General features: G+C 37.5%; 1 protein-coding gene and 1 non-coding gene across 6 annotated transcripts in view; one reads left to right on the forward strand and one right to left on the reverse strand.

The window, feature by feature from the left end:
• ACSL4 (acyl-CoA synthetase long chain family member 4) overlaps nucleotides 1-16,446 on the reverse strand; it is an 87,440-nt gene that overhangs the window by 57,444 nt on the left and 13,550 nt on the right. The gene's annotated exons all lie outside the window — the stretch shown is intronic.
• On the forward strand, nucleotides 7,333-7,438 carry LOC141569841 (U6 spliceosomal RNA). Its single transcript, XR_012493622.1, has one exon. It is a non-coding gene; the product is annotated as a U6 spliceosomal RNA (small nuclear RNA).

The raw sequence follows: 16,446 nt of genomic DNA on the forward strand, positions 1-16,446 counted from the left end.
GCCCTCTAAAAAAGAATATACTATTTCACATTCCTACCAGGAATGCCCATTTCCCCACATCCCCTCCAACACTGGATTGAACTCGGTTTGGTAAGTACCAAAAACGTTGTTTTAATTTGATACTTTTCAATGAACACAAAAATATTTCACTGTATCTGAATTTCTTATATGAGGGACTTGTTCAAGTCATTTGCCCATTTTTTTTTTTTTTTTTTTTTTTGGCTATTCATTTTTCTCTATTGATTCATATTAAGGAAAGAAGCCCTTTGATGTATTACAAATATTTTTTCCCAGAATAGCTTTTCTCTTTGTTTTGGGTGCTTTGGGCCAAATACTGGTTTTTAAGTTTTAAGTAATAAAACATATCAATAGTCTCCTTTGTAACTTCTGGGTCATTTTCCCACTTCAAGTTTATAAAAAGTTATTTCCTCATATTTCCTAAAGTGTGATTACCAGGTTCAAGATAGATCTTTTGAGGGTGTGTACGGGAGAGTGGGGCTAGGAAAGGAAGCTCTTAATATACAAAATTACTTTCCAGCAAGGCTATACCTATTTATATTCCCATCAGCAGCACTGAATATCTTACTATAATTTTATTAATTTAATAGGAAAAAGTATCTACCTTATCTGAATTCCACTCAAAAGAAACCACTTATTACCTTAAAGAAACTATCATTCACATTCTCTGGGTTTCTCTTGCTTCAGAGACTTTATTTATGCCCTTCTTTCTATCCAGTATTCTGTTCAAAAGCCACCTTTTCTGGGATATCTTCACTAATACCTCGAGCTAAAATTTTCTAGCCCTCTTTCTAACTACTATAGCTCATCTCTAATAGCTCTAAAATTTAATTATATTATTTTGTATTATTTATGAATTTATCTTAATCACTAATCTAAACTGTATGCTCATTCAAGGCAAGGATTGTTTCTTATTATCTCTTATATCCCACTATGGCTTGGAAATAACATCAAATATTTGTTGGAATGGGTAACAGACATAAACTAACACTTGTCACAGAATACAGCTGGTTTAAGTCATTTTTTCCTTTACAATATCAGACTTCATTCCATTTACAATATCAGACTTCATTCCATTTGCAACAGTTTTTAAGCTAGGCATTTTTTTATTTTATCACCTTCACCAGATATTTCAACAAAGTACTTATAACAAAAAGCTACCATTATATTTTAGAATGATGATAATCAATTTTAGCAAAACAGAAAACCCTGGGTTCTACTCATAACTCAAAGCTTATTTTCAGTGCTAGAAGAACATATAAATTGCAGATCCATGACAACAGTGGGTATTTCTTTGCATAGTAAAATCAGCAGTATTCTGAGGTAATTAATTAGTACTGCACCCATAGCCTTGTACCCAGGCTCAAAGACATAGTTTGAATGCCAAGAGAAATACTCCAATGCTAGCTAAGAATTCTGTTATCACCCATTTTGTTATGTAACTTCTCACTCTATAATTAGTATGGTAAACACACACATACACACAGTTTGTGAATCTCGAAAAGGAATGTATCTGCTAAAAAGGACTCCTCACAGTTAACTGGGCTGAAATTCATAACCAGAATCTAGCAGCCATTGCTGGCTGTTAGCATCTCATGCACTCTGCATTTCAGGGGAAAGCCACAGATTGAGCTGCCAGCCTCCTGAACTGTGTTCCTGTCTTCTGAATCAACTCTTATAAGGGAGCTCCTGGCATCATCATTCGACCAGTAGGACTGAAACCTGCCCTGTCCAATCAGAACTACACAGATATCTCATTTACATATATACTGACCAAACAGAGTGGCTCCATAACAACCAATCAGTACACATAAAGCTGGCTAATCAGGACAGTGCTATCTGGACCAATCAGACTGTAAAAATTTGGATTCCTCATTTGCATAATAGACCAAGGCAGGAACTTTGTCTATAAAAGGTGCCCTCCCCTTTGTCTTGATGGAGCACACATTCAGTTTCTACCAGAGGTTGGAAGTCCCCACTTTGCAAACTGTTCATATGAATAGTTTCTCCTCTTTCCGCACCCCAGACTGTGGACTCCTACGGGCATTAGATTGTTGGCAGCGACCTTTTGTTGGCAAGTTTTACCATTAGTATGGTAAATTATAACACACACACACATTTTATTTGTGTGTGTGTGTTTGTGTGTGTGAGTAAAAATAAAAGTACCTAACCTACAATCTAAGTACCAGACTTCACCTGGGACAGGAAGATAAACTACATGCAAATTAATTCCACTCCTTACTTATATAGTTGAAGGCTTTCAGAGCAGAAATAGGCTCTAAAATCAGAGTAGTGAACTAGTGTCTAAAAAGAAACTTTTCTCCCTCTCCCCTCCAAATGACTATAGGAGTTAAAACAGTCTACTTTCTAGAACATTAGGAAAACATCTTATGTGCTTCCCTATACAATAAAATAAAAAATTTCTTTCTAATCAGTATTGATTAGTTTTACTCTTAAGATCAGTGTCAGAATATTAGAAAACAAACTATATGGTGATGGAAGGAGAACTGACTCTGGGTGGTGAACACACAATGGGATTTATAGATGATGTAATACAGAATTGTACACCTGAAATCTATGTAACTTGACTAACAATTGTCACCCCAATAAACCTTAATTTTAAAAAAAGAATATTATAAAACAAAGTACACTATTCTTATCCTTTCGGTTACCTAGGATTAAATTAACAATGTAAATTAACTTATTTTTAATTTAATCCAAGTATCAAAAAGAGAAAAACACATTCTCTTTAAAAACTCTCAATATATCAACTGCATTTAAATAGGAATTTTTTAAAAGTCACAAACATCAATAAATCCTACTTGTAATATCTGCCTAAGGCAGAACTTGAGTATTATGAAACAACCACTGGAGAGGAAAACATTTTAATAGGGGAAATTTGCTGTCACACTTGGTAATTCTTGAACCAGTACCAATCTTACGATACTGATTTTTAAATATGTTGGACAAACAGATTGCAAAATATCAAACCTTGGATTTACCAAATCTCTTCCTTCCAAGTTTATTCAAGAAGTGTGTTGATACGTGGATGGTTCTGAATTTATAAGGCTTTCATTAAAATACTAAAGATCTGAACAACACTTAAAAAAAGTATCTGTTACTCTAGGTTATCCTGACCAGAAAGTATTCCTGTGTGAACAATCAAAACTTCCAAAAAATTATGCAATTTTTGGCAGAAGTTACATTTCATTTTTAAACACAACAAAATATGGGTCTTATTAAATATACGCACAGAAAGGACTAACATAATCAACAATAAGCACTCATAGAGCAATAATTTTAGGCGAAAAAAATTAGCACTTCCCCTACATTAAAGCTGAAACTGATAAACTACTGGAAAAAGGAAAAATTTCTATTTTAGAAACACAGACTTTAGAGCTAAAATACAGCATGTTAAGATGCTTCTCATAGTATCTGGGGCCACCCAGATTACTGGGGCCACCCATACAAGTAGTCCCTTGTAGTACTACTGTTTATAATATAGCATCCCCACTTTTTCTGCCGGGAATAATTTTTATTTATTCAAAAAGACAACAGTGTACTGGGGTTTCATGACAAGTAGTGAGAATTAAGAATAAAGAAATTACTCAGTGCTGCCAAATATACACAAAAAGGAACTTTCTATGCTGTTGACAGAAGTGTAGATTGGTACAAGCTTTACAGAAAGCAATTTGGCAATATGCGTCAAGAGGCCTTAAGTCATACATACTTCATAACCTAGTAATTTCACTTTCTATTTCTAGGAATATCCTACATAAATAATCAGAGATGTACACACAAAAATGTAGGCAATAGTCATCACTGTGATATAAATAACAGAAAAACTAGACCTAACTTCAAATGCCCAAAAGGAGACTGGGAAAATAATGATGTATCCATATGGTTAAAAACTACAGTCATCAAATGCAGCATTATCAAAGAATATTTAAGGAGATGAGAAAATGTCCAAGATATATGAAGTGAAATCGGTTGAAGATGAAATTCGAAGTACAATATCAGCTTCTTCAAATATATGCAGGCTACAAGCCAAAATGTTCAGCTCTGTGTTATAGAACTATAGGTTGTTTTTAGTTTTCTCTTTACATTTTCCTTAAATTTTCTAAAACTTCCACAGCGAATATATTACTTTTACATTTAAAAAATAAGTAGAAAACATCACACCAGTCTTTCAATTAATTCTAGTGTGTGTCTGCATATGTTGGTAAGTGACAAAGAATATAATATAGCTGTTCGGCCTACTCAAGCGGTGAAGTGATACTGTAAAAGGAGCCACAGGATGACTTCAACCACTAAGGAAAAAAGATTGGATACTTCTGTCTTTAAACTCAAAGTAAAATAAACTTCTGTTGCTCATGTACTATAATGTATTAAGCTAAATAAAATGGAGTTTCTTTATTCTTACCATAACTACAATGTTAAATGTTTCCTGAAAGCTAAACATCCTTGCAGTCCCCTATGATAAACTGTAACTAACAAAACTGACTACTAGTAAGTGAATAGATAATATCAAATAGCCAGATTATCAAACAGCCAGATAATCAGGAGGGGTTCTGCAGAGATGGAAATATAATTTCTTTAAAGCCCAGAGTTCCATTTGCTTAACCTATTAAAACAAACAGGAACTCAAATACCAGATGGTATCTGCGTGAGATTTAATAGGTAGCACGTCATACTCATACTTTTTTGCTCCGAAAGGAAAATGTTTCTCAGCTGCCCAGAATCAGCCCCCGCCTGCAGGAAGTAAGGCCTGCCACCGGAAGAGGTATCACAAGCCAAAAGGCACCAAATGCATGTCGCTTCTTTGCTTTCCACTCAGGCGATGAGAGGGATTTCAAAGGAAGGGAATTTCAGAAATTAGTTCTCCGGTCAGTATCCTCTTGTTTACAACCTGAACTCTGGGACCAACTACTGAAACTTCAGAGGATATCATCTTACCAAGACTGTCTTGCTTCAGATATTACAATCAACTGTGAGATCACGTTACAAATGTGTATGAGCTGCCTTCTAAAAGAAGTAAGAGGCAGAAAAGGCTGAATCATTTTCTTTCCCTTGAAGTTTTCATTTCAAAATGTTTCGGGCAAGAGAGCATTAAGTAATCTCACTTCCTGTAAGGCCCACACGGCTTCGAGTGTGTCCTGTAATAACCTCTACAGGGCCTAGGAGGACAGAGTTCACAATGCTAAAAATGTTGCAAAAATACAGCTGCTACACACACAATTCCATTGCAATATACAATTTAATACATTTACTTGAAAACTAATCTTCTTACTCCAAAGTAAAGGGAAATCTATCTGTGGCTGCTGGTTAACTCAACTAAGTTGAGCCAATGCTTCAGAAGCTAACTACACAAGTTTGATCCCTGTGTATGAATTAGTTAAAACAAGGGTGATCACATTTCCCAGCTTGCCAAGGTGTGTCCCCTAGTTTACACCTATCATCCCAGCGTAATTATTATCAGAGTTCCCCCACATTTTTTTTTTTGCAGAAACATCCCTAGTAATAACCCTAACTGTGGTCCTCCAGAGAACAAGGCGAGAACATATGGCTACATCAACAGGAGCCAAACTTCACCACTAGCAAGACACTTTTAAGCACTAACTCCTAATTGAATACAGCCATATACAAATGGACAAGTAAATGAAAGCACTAATTTTGTGCCATTACACACACACACACACACACACACACACACGAGTCTCTATTCCAAGTGTTTCCATTTACAATATCAAATTATGACAAGCTTAAATAGTTTATGTACAACTGAATATCCAACTTCTAAAATCTAGATTACAACATTAACTGGTAACTTCAAACTGAGGTCAATTTCTCATCTTACAAAACACACACCTGTGTGCATTTTAGGTACATAAAAGATAAATCAGATCCACTGTAAGAAAATATGCCCATGTATGTATAGGTTTTCAATTTATGTGACTTTTAAAGACTATAGTCCTATTTAGGAAGTTGTGTTTACCCTTTAACTTTAAAAGTCAGAGAAAAGGATATGGCCAAGTTAACTTTAGCAATCAAACAAAAATTCTAACTTTACGGGAAATACATATTCTATATTCATTTTTTTTTTATTTTGGAAAAAAATACAACCAATTATAACTTCCCATCTATGATTTTCTGGAAAATACGGGTTAGCCACCTTAAGAGGTGCATATCAAATGAAGTATTTGATTCCCAAAGAGTGATAAAAGCCTAAAGCAAACCAGAGAGTTTCGGGACTAACCCAGATATTATAAGCTTAAGGAATTTTTCTCATATTTATAAGTTATAACTTGAAATAGTCTGTGCCCAGAACAGTTTACTAAAACAGATTTTATTTAACTTGGCCCATCAGAAAACAAAAACCACAGATTAGGGTGGGGGTGGCAGATGAGGGTAAGGGGGATCAAATATATGGTGATGGAAGGAGAACTGACTCTGGGTGGTGAACACACAATGGTATTTACAGATGATGTAATACAGAATTGTACACCTGAAATCTATGTAATTTTACTAACAATTGTCACCCCAATAAATTAAAAAAAAAACAACAACACAGGTTAACAGGATAAGGTGCTCCGCTTCAAGGAAGGCCAATGAAGCTCCAACACAACGCCCTGCTGAGAGGCAGTATGCCTGCTAGTTAGGGGCCAACACTCTGGAGCCGGCCAGATGGCCTGGGTCCAATTCCTGGCTATGCAACTTCCTAGAGTTGTGTGACTTCAGGCAAGTTATTCACCTCTTTGCCTCATTTGCCACAACTCTAAAATGGAGGGAATAATGCCACCTACAGGGACTGCTGATCTCACAGCTCCAGCCATCATAAACTTTAGTTTCTCAAAAGCACCAAACTTAATCTCTCAACTCTGCATCTGACACTAGCTTTTTCCTCTGCCAGGAACAGTCTCTTCTCCCTTTCCCTGGCTTCTTTTAGGTCTTAGTTTATTTTTTTTTAAGATTTTATTATTATTATTATTATTATTATTATTATTATTATTATTGGGGAAGGGGAACAGGACTTCATTGGGGAACAGTGTGTATCCAGGACTTTTTCCAAGTCAAATTGTTATCCTTTCAATCTTAGTTGTGGAGGGCGCAGCTCAGCTCCAGGTCCAGTTGCCGTTGTTAGTTGCAGGAGGCAGAGCCCACCATCCCTTGCAGGAGTCCAACCAGCAACCTTGTGGCTGAGAGCCCACTGGCCCATGTGAGAATCGAACCGGCAGCCTTCGGTGTTAGGAGCACGGAGCTCCAACCGCCTGAGCCACCGGGCCGGCCCCTAGGTCTTAGTTTAAATGACACTTCTTGTGCTCGCTTTGGCAACAAATATACTAAAATTGGAACGATACAGAGATTAGCACGGCCCCTGTGCAAGGATGACATGCAAATTCGAGAAGTGTTCCATGTTTTTATAGAGGAAAAACTGATGGTTGCTAGATGGGAGGGGGGTGGGGATGAGAAAGAAGGGGAAGGGATTAGACAACATAAATTGGTAACTATAATATTGCCACAGGAATATGAAAGACTTTGGGGAATATAATCAATAATGTTGTAAAGATTTTGTAGGATGTCAGATGGGCACATGTCTTATTAGGGAGAACACGTCATGGACGGTGTAAATGCTTGACTACTGCACTGTACACCTGAAGCTGAATAATATTATATGCCAAATGTAATTTAATATACCGCGTTTCCCCGAAAATAAGACCTAGCCAGACAATCAGCTCTAATGCGTCTTTTGGAGCAAAAATATAAGACCCAGTCTTACATTACATTATATTATATTATACTATATTATATTGACCTGGTCTTATTTTACTATATTAATTTTTGCTCCAAAAGATGCATTAGAGATGATTGTCCGACTAGGTATATTTTTGGGAAAACATGGTATATATAGTCATGAGATATGGATTACAGCATAGGGAAGAGTCAATATAATTGTAATAGATATATACAATGCCAGAGGGGCAATAGATTGGGGGAGGGGGGTTATCACTTTGTGAGGGGTGAAATGTCTAACTAGTACATTGTTTTGTACACCTAAAACTAATAAATAAATAAACACTTCCAAAAAGCCTTCTTTGACTTTCCCATGTGTAGGGAAGACGTTAAAGAAAATTTGCCTTCATTGGTTGATGTGAGCTTTTGTCTATTAGCATTTATCTGTTCCTGTGTGTGAGGTGATTTCTGTGCTGTGATCAGGGGTTGAGTAAATTCCCCCTTTAGTCTCATCCTCCCGAGCAGGGGGAGATATGAGATGATGTTTGCTGTTCTGTCTGTGCTGTGAGGTGATGGTTAACTTACAGTTATAGAAATTCTTGATCAGGGGTTGAGAGAATTCCCACTTTGTTCTGTCTATTTCGCCCACATCAGCAGATGAAGTGAAGTGGTAGCTAAGTTATATCAAGACGATGTGACAGGCACATTGCCAGGCTTTGGAAGGCCTTGGGCTGATGGTCCCAAACAAGAACAGTAGATATTGCTGGTCCGGATGAACTAGCACTTCAGTCAGATAAGCAATATATTTTCTGTTTTTTATTATTGACTGGCGGACTGTCCCGCAACTGGCTATTCCTTGAGAGGGGAGGTAGGAACACAAAACTTGGTTCTGGGGTGCATCTGAAGAGATATATAAGATAGACCTCAGGTGGATTAATATTGATTAACTGCTGTTTCAAGAGATTGCTATTCAGAAGATTTGCTGTTTCAGGACTACTTTTCAGGATTGGATTGTTTCAGAGGAAGAGACCGGGACTTGCCTCAATGGACAGTAGAGACTTCTTTTGTTGGTGAATTGTCATCATTGTAGCATCTTTGAGAACTTGTATGCAGCTTGCAGCTTGCAGTATCAGAAGATGTCCTAACTTCTAACAACAACGCCAACAGCAACAGCATTCTTGGGAACTCACAAGCAGCAGTGAGAGACGCTTGAGTTTCTCTCAGCTACAGACCTGGCAAGGTTTTGATTTATGACTTTTCCAGTGCTGTTCTTCCCCGGTTTGGTGAGCTTTTGGCATCTACTGTAATAGTTACTATCCTATAGAGCTTATTACTGCTTTTGGATACTCCTTACTGATGTTATTTGTGTATTTAGCCAAGTGATTTTTGATCAATAGTAAACATATGTTGGGATCTCTTAAACTTATATGTATGTGTACTCCTTTGACATGACATTGTTATCAATGTATATAGTTTAGTCTTAACCACCTTTACTTTCTGTCATTAGCACATTCTATTAATTGCCTTTGTCTTTTGCTATTGCATATTGCTAAATAAATTGATTAGATATTGCTAAATAAATAAATTCATTAGCCCCATTCTAGCGTGTGTTCCCCACCTTTTCTTTTCCCCATTCGTCATTACACCACGTTATGCCAGGTGACTCTGCTATTTGCTCTCCAAGCACCAATATAGTACAGCACTTAAAGTTGTTCAAGTTTCTGTTTCGCTGCTGGGCTGTAAGCCCCTTAAAGGCCGAGGTCACGTCTATCCTGATCATCATTATTATCCCCAGGCCCTAGCACAGTAGAGGTACACAGCAGGTGCTTACTAAACAGTTCTTGAATGAATGTGTAATGAAATAACAAGTCATACTAAGGAGAAGGGAAACCAAGAATGACTTCTGACTTACTTATTTAACTTTAGGTAGATATTTATGTCTCTTCACATCTGAGATATATAGGAATGCTTCCTCTCATATATTGGGAAGCTTGAAATTAAACATGAGAAGTGCCATATTCTGACAGAGCAAAAACTTTACACCCAGTTTGGGTAGGAATCATGACTTTATAAGCAGAGAGAAGAGCAGCAGTCTGTTCAATGTGTTTACACATATTTCATGTCTCTTATTCCAAAGCCTTTATGTAAATAAGGATATCACAGCAAAATTATATGGCTAGTATAGCTCCCTGAATATAATCAGCTGGGGTAAATGAAATCCGTAAGTGCCACTGGCACAGGTGGAAAGAAAAGGAAGGTGAGACCATGCACATGGAAGAGCATAAATGAAAAGAAGTATTTGATATGCTGGAAAGTAGCAACAATGTCAGCTGCTTGTCTATAAGGTACCACTGGGTGGCACCAGTGCCCCTGGTTATCCAATACATGTATGGAACCAGGAGACAGAGCCATCAGGCTATCTTGCATAGCTTATGTTGAATGCTCAGACGTCTATTTTCAAAACACTGACAGGCAGATGCAATTAACTGGAGTTCAAGTTCTCTGCATATGTCATTGACACGGGCATAGGTCTTACAGGATGCTGTGTTTATCAGAGCCACCTGGAAGTTGAGTTTGTCAACATTTTTGCCAGGCCAACATGTTTCAGAGTCAGCTCACCATTCTAACATGCAGAAATTCTCAGGTGAGTGAGAGGAGAGGGAAAGAGATCAGAACAACCTACAAAGCTTTTTTAGAGCTATTAGGTTGAACTACATAAAATTTCCAATAGTCAAAAATCTGTTACATACAAAAAACAGCAATTTCAAACGGTCAAATTGAATACACACGTATTTTTAGAATCACTGACTTAATGAGCTACTGTCACTGATAAGAGTGTGTTATATTTCTCAAGTTTGTTGGGAGAAAAAAGATTGAGAACACATGCATAGTAAGCCATGAAGAATTAATTAAGTCAAAAATTGGTAACAACAAAATATCTAAGAATAGGGAATAGATTAAACTGTAACTACATTGCAAACAGCAGACATGGAATGATACTCACAAAAAGTAAATGCCATATCAGGGTAAAAAGGAAATTACAAAACAGAATATAAAACACATTTGTAACCTGTTTTTTAGGAAAAATCCAAACAGTTTTTGGGAAACGGATTTACATTCCGTATAGAAAAAAAAAATACAAAAGGATATATATTGAAAATTTCAGTAGTTATCTCTGAGTAGGGAGATTATCCGTACTTTGCATTGTCTTTTTAGGTATACATGTTTTCTAAACCAAACATGTATAATAAATTTGGAACCTGGAACTGAAAAAAGGCATTGGTAGAAAAACCAGGGAAATCCAAATAAATTCTACAGTTTAATTAAAAGTACTGCACCAATGCTATGTTATGTAAAATGTTCACATTGGGGGAGCTGAGTAAAGAAAAACATGTAGGACTTCTGGACTGTCTTTACAAATTTGATGTAAACCTAAAATTATTCCAAAATGAAACATTTATTTAAAAAATAAGCCATGTATTAAGATCATACATTAAAAATCTAGAAGAATCCATTTGGTCAAGAGATCCCTACATATAAACAAGAATCTGTTGGAATAAAACATCTTTTGTAGTAAATCACTATGCCTTCCAGCATCACAACAGAAAGTTGCAAAGACTAAACCTAATATATTGTATGTCCTCGGTAATTGAAAATTACATTTTTAAAAATTAGAAAAGGAAGAAAGTTAGAAAGAGTGGAGAAAAATGGTGGCGTGAGGTGAGCCTCTGTAAAGCTCCCATGGAATTTACAACTGATTGAATAACAATAACTCCACAAAGGACTCCCTGCACAGCGGACAGGCAAGACAAAGAGGCCCACTATTGAATGCACCTAAAGGTGGGTGAATCACAAGAGCTGGGGAGGAGGGAAGGGAGAAGTGCTGAGAGGGAGTCGCGCGGGTGCAGGACGCAGACCTAGCTCAGTGCTCCGAGCTCACTGCATCCCGGAACTACCGCAGCTGCGGGAAAGGGAAGAACTCGGACTGCTAGGGCTCCGCTTATGGCGCACAGGGTTGAGGGGGCAGCATATAACTCAGCTGAACCCAATGCTCATGGCAGACACCTCGGAGAAAAGACTGAGGGAAGAAGGCTGAAAACTGTGGTTTAAACCCTCACTGCCGAACAGAGAACAGACGCCTTAGGCACTGAGACTAGCCGCCCCCCCCACCTTCCCAGAGCTCGACCCGCCCCCACATACCCGGTGCTAGAAACGGAACAGTAGCAGTGTCAGATCAAAAGAACAGAATATTTGCTGTTCTGAGAACTGTGGACCGCAGACACAGATTCGCAGCCCAACTAGTTCCGGCAAAGGGGAGGGAGCTGTGGAAGCAGAACCAGCTGTGGCGGTGGTCACCGCCATTGCTCTGGGCCACCTCTCACAACCCACCCCGCCCATGGCCCCACCCATCTGGGAGGATCCCTGCAGGAGTAAACAGAACTGCTGAAACATACGGGTTCTGAATCTGGTGCAGGAAGAGCTTTGGAACATCAAAAGCTCTCTGCATACCCACACGGACACTGCGCCCTGTGATCCAGGTGAACTATTAACAGAGGAGAAGCCTGTCTCCCAGGGTATCCCCCCATTGTGTGAGAAGGTGGAATAGTGCAGAGAAAACATAGCAATACCGTGCGAGAGAGAAAAAAAGGCTGCAGTCGGAGAAAAAATAAAACATTCTACCAACAAGTACTGGAAAACAAAAGAAAGACCTCTTCCTATCAACCTGTTGCAGAAGCCACTCCTGTAGATGTCTAGGAAGAGAAATAATAAATCAGTAATTGCCATGAATAACCAAGGCAACAAGACAGCTCAGAAAGAAAGTGAAAAGTCTCCAGAAAAGGAACTTAAAGATATGGAAATATGTGACTTAAATGACAGAGAATTCAAGATTGCAGTTCTGAAAAAACTCAACGAGATGCAAGAAAACACAGAAAGGCAGTTTAATGAACTCAGAAACACAATCAAAGAACAACATGAGCATTTTACGAAAGAGATTGAAATTTTAAAAAAGAACCAAATAGAATTTCTGGAGATTAAGAACTCAATAGAAGAAATTAAGAATGAAATAACCAGCTTAGGTAGTAGAGTTGACCAGATGGAGGAAAGAATCAGTGACATCGATGATAGAAACCTGGAAATGACAAAGATGGAAGAAGAAAGAGACTTGAGACTTCAAAGAAACGAGAGAATTCTACAAGAACTCTGTGACTCCATCAGAAAGAGCAATATAAGAATAATGGGCATACCAGAAGGAGAAGAAAGAGAGAAGGGAACAGAGAATATATTCAAACAAATTGTTGATGAGAACTTCCCAAACTTGTGGACAGAACTAAATCCTCGAATCCAAGAAGCAAATAGAACACCTAATTACCTCAATCCCATCAGGCCTTCTCCAAGGCACATTGTATTGAAGCTGTCTAAAATCAACGACAAAGAAAGAATCCTCAAGGCAGCCAGGTAAAAGAAGACGGTAACCTACAAAGGAAAGTCCATTAGATTGTCATCAGATTTTTCAGCAGAAACTCTACAAGCCAGGAGGGCGTGGAACCAAATATTCAAACTCCTGTAAGAGAGAAATTATGAGCCAAGAATAATAGATCCAGCAAAGATATCCTTTATATATGAAGGAGGAATAAAGACCTTTCCAGACATACAGAAGCTGAGGGAATTTTCTAATACACGACCTGCACTACAAGAAATACTAAAGGAGGCTATTCGACCACCATCAACAGGGACAATCATATGACTACATCAATTGATGCAGAAAAAGCATTTGACAAGATACAACACCCATTTATGATTAAAACACTTAATAAAATAGGTATAGAAGGAAAATACCTTAACATAATAAAGGCCATATATGATAAGCCCTCAGCGAATCTCATAATTAATGGTGAAAAACTGAAGTCCTTTGCTCTACGTTCAGGAACACGACAGGGCTGTCCCCTATCACTTCTGCTTTTCAACATAGTGTTGGAAGTCCTTGCCAGAGCAATCGGGCAACAGAAAGAAATAAAAGGCATCCAAATTGGGAATGAAGAAGTTAAACTGTCACTCTTTGCAGATGACATGATGCTATATATAGAAAACCTTAAAGACTGCACCGAAAAGCTATGAGAAACAATAAATGAATACAGTACAGTTGCCGGCTTCTAGAGCAACGTATAAAAGTCCATTGCATTCCTATACACTAACAATGAAATCTCAGAAAAACAAATACAAAAAACAATTTCTTTTGCAATTGCAGCAAAAAGAATAAAATACCTAGGAATAAAGTTAACCAAGGATGTGAAAGACCTGTTTGCTGAAAACCATAAGACATTTTTAAAAGAAATTAAGGAACACACAAAGAAATGGAAAGACATTCCGTGCTCATTCATTGGAAGACTCAACATAGTTAAAATGGCCATGTTACCCAATGCAATATACAGATTTAATGCAATCCCCATCAAAATCCCAATGGCATTTTTTAAAGAATATAACAAAACATCAGCAGATTTACTGGGAACCACAAAAGACCCCGAATAGCCAAAGCAATCTTAAGAAAAAAGAACAATAATGGAGGTATCACACTGCCTGACTTTAGTTTGTACTACAGGGCTACAATAATCAAAACAGCATTATACTGGCCGAAAAAACAGACACATAGACCAATGGTACAGAATTGAGAACCCAGAAATAAAACCACATAAACATGGACAGATGATTTTTGACAAAGAAGCTAAAAACATAATGGAGGAAAGACAGCCTCTTCAATAAATGGTGCTGGGAGAATTGGATAGCCACGTGCAAAAGAATGAAACTGGACTGCTATCTGTCACCATGTACCAAATTTAATTCAAAATGGGTCAAAGACTTAAGCACATAATAACCTAACACAATACAACAAGCACACAACCTGACACAATAAACTGCATAGAAGAAAACCTAGGTACTAAACTTATGGACCTTGGGTTCAAAGAGCATTTTATGAATTTGACTCGAAGGCAATGGAAGTAAAAGCTAAAATAAATGAATGGGACTATATGAAACTTAAAAGCTTCTACACAGCAAAAGAAACCATCGACAAAATAAATTGGCAACCAACTGATTGGGAGAAGATTTTTTCAAATAGTGCCTCCGATAAGGGGCTAATATCCAAAACATACAAGGAACTCATGCAACTCAACAACAACAAAACAAACAACCCAATTGAAAAATGGGCAGATGACCTGAAGAGACATTTCTCCAAAGAGGACATACAAATGGCCAATAGACATATGAAAAAATGCTCAACATCACTAATCATCAGAGAAATGCAAATCAAAACCGCAATGAGATATCACCTCACCCCAGTCAGAATGGCTATCATCAACAAGACAAATAGTAACGAGTGTTGGAGAGGCTGTGGAGAAAAAGGAACCCTCATACACTGTTGTTGGGAATGCAGACTGGTGCAACCGTTATGGAAGGCAGTGTGGGGGTTCCTCAAAGAATTACGAATAGAATTACCATATGACCCAGCAATCCCTCTCCTAGGTATCTACCCAAAAAATCTGAAAACATTTATCCATAAAGACACGTGTGCTCCAATGTTCATTGCAGCTTTGTTTACGGTGGCCAAGACATGGAAACAACCAAAATGTCCTTCAATAGATGAATGGATAAAGAAGTTGTGGTATATATACAGAATGGAATTCTATTCGGCGGTAAGAAAAGATGATATAGGAACCTTGTGACAACATGGATGGATCTTGAGAGTATGATGCTAAGCGAAATAAGTGAGACAGAAAAAGCAGAGAACCATATGATTTCACTGATATGTGGTATATGAACCAAAACCAAGAAAAGAACAAGAAAAACAAATGACAAACAAAAACTCATAGACACGGACAATAGTTTAGTGGTTACCAGAGGGTAAGGGGGTGGAGGGTGGGAGATGAGGGTAAGGGGGATCAAATATATGGTGATGGAAGGAGAACTGACTCTGGGTGTTGAACACACATTGGGATTTATAGATGATGTAATACAGAATTTTACACCTGAAATCTATATAATTTTGCTAACAATTGTCACCCCAATAAATTTAATTTAAAAAAAAGAAAAGGAAGTTGTAAAAACTATTACATAATATGGCCTTTCTGAAATGAAAGTGATGTCATCCTATTGAGCATAAACTCACTGAAGCGGAAAACAAATAGTTGTCTCTATTTTCTTTGGTTTTGTAAACATTGGTGAAGACTACCACAGTAACATTTTTATTTCAGGAAAAGAATTATAAATAAGTATAGCCAGTAACAACCCTTTTTCTTGTGTAATATTCTTTAAAATCCAGTTTCCAAATCCTGGGTATTGGAGGTACATGTGCATTCATTTGTTCAAGAACTGTTCAGTGAGGATATATTATGCTCTATCCTTGTGGAGCTTACTTTCCAATACATAATATTTTAAGTGGACATTAGACCAACACAGCGGACATATAAGTATACTAAAAAAGGAGAGCACCCCTGAGGCAACCCTGAACCCTACAATAATAGTAATATTCAACCAGACAAATACTGTATATACCTTTTAGAAAGCTAATGGTAATAGCTATCCATAACTGGATAATGGATTATCCAGTTATACCTGTTACTGCTTAGGTATCAGCTCGCTTGCCTAAACGTGGGTTTTTTAAAACCTTCTTTCAAATACTGGGGCAAGGAAACATGTATGCAG

The sequence above is a fragment of the Rhinolophus sinicus genome, chromosome X (genome assembly GCF_036562045.2).
Source record: "Rhinolophus sinicus isolate RSC01 chromosome X, ASM3656204v1, whole genome shotgun sequence".
Classification (NCBI taxonomy): Eukaryota; Metazoa; Chordata; class Mammalia; order Chiroptera; family Rhinolophidae; genus Rhinolophus; species Rhinolophus sinicus.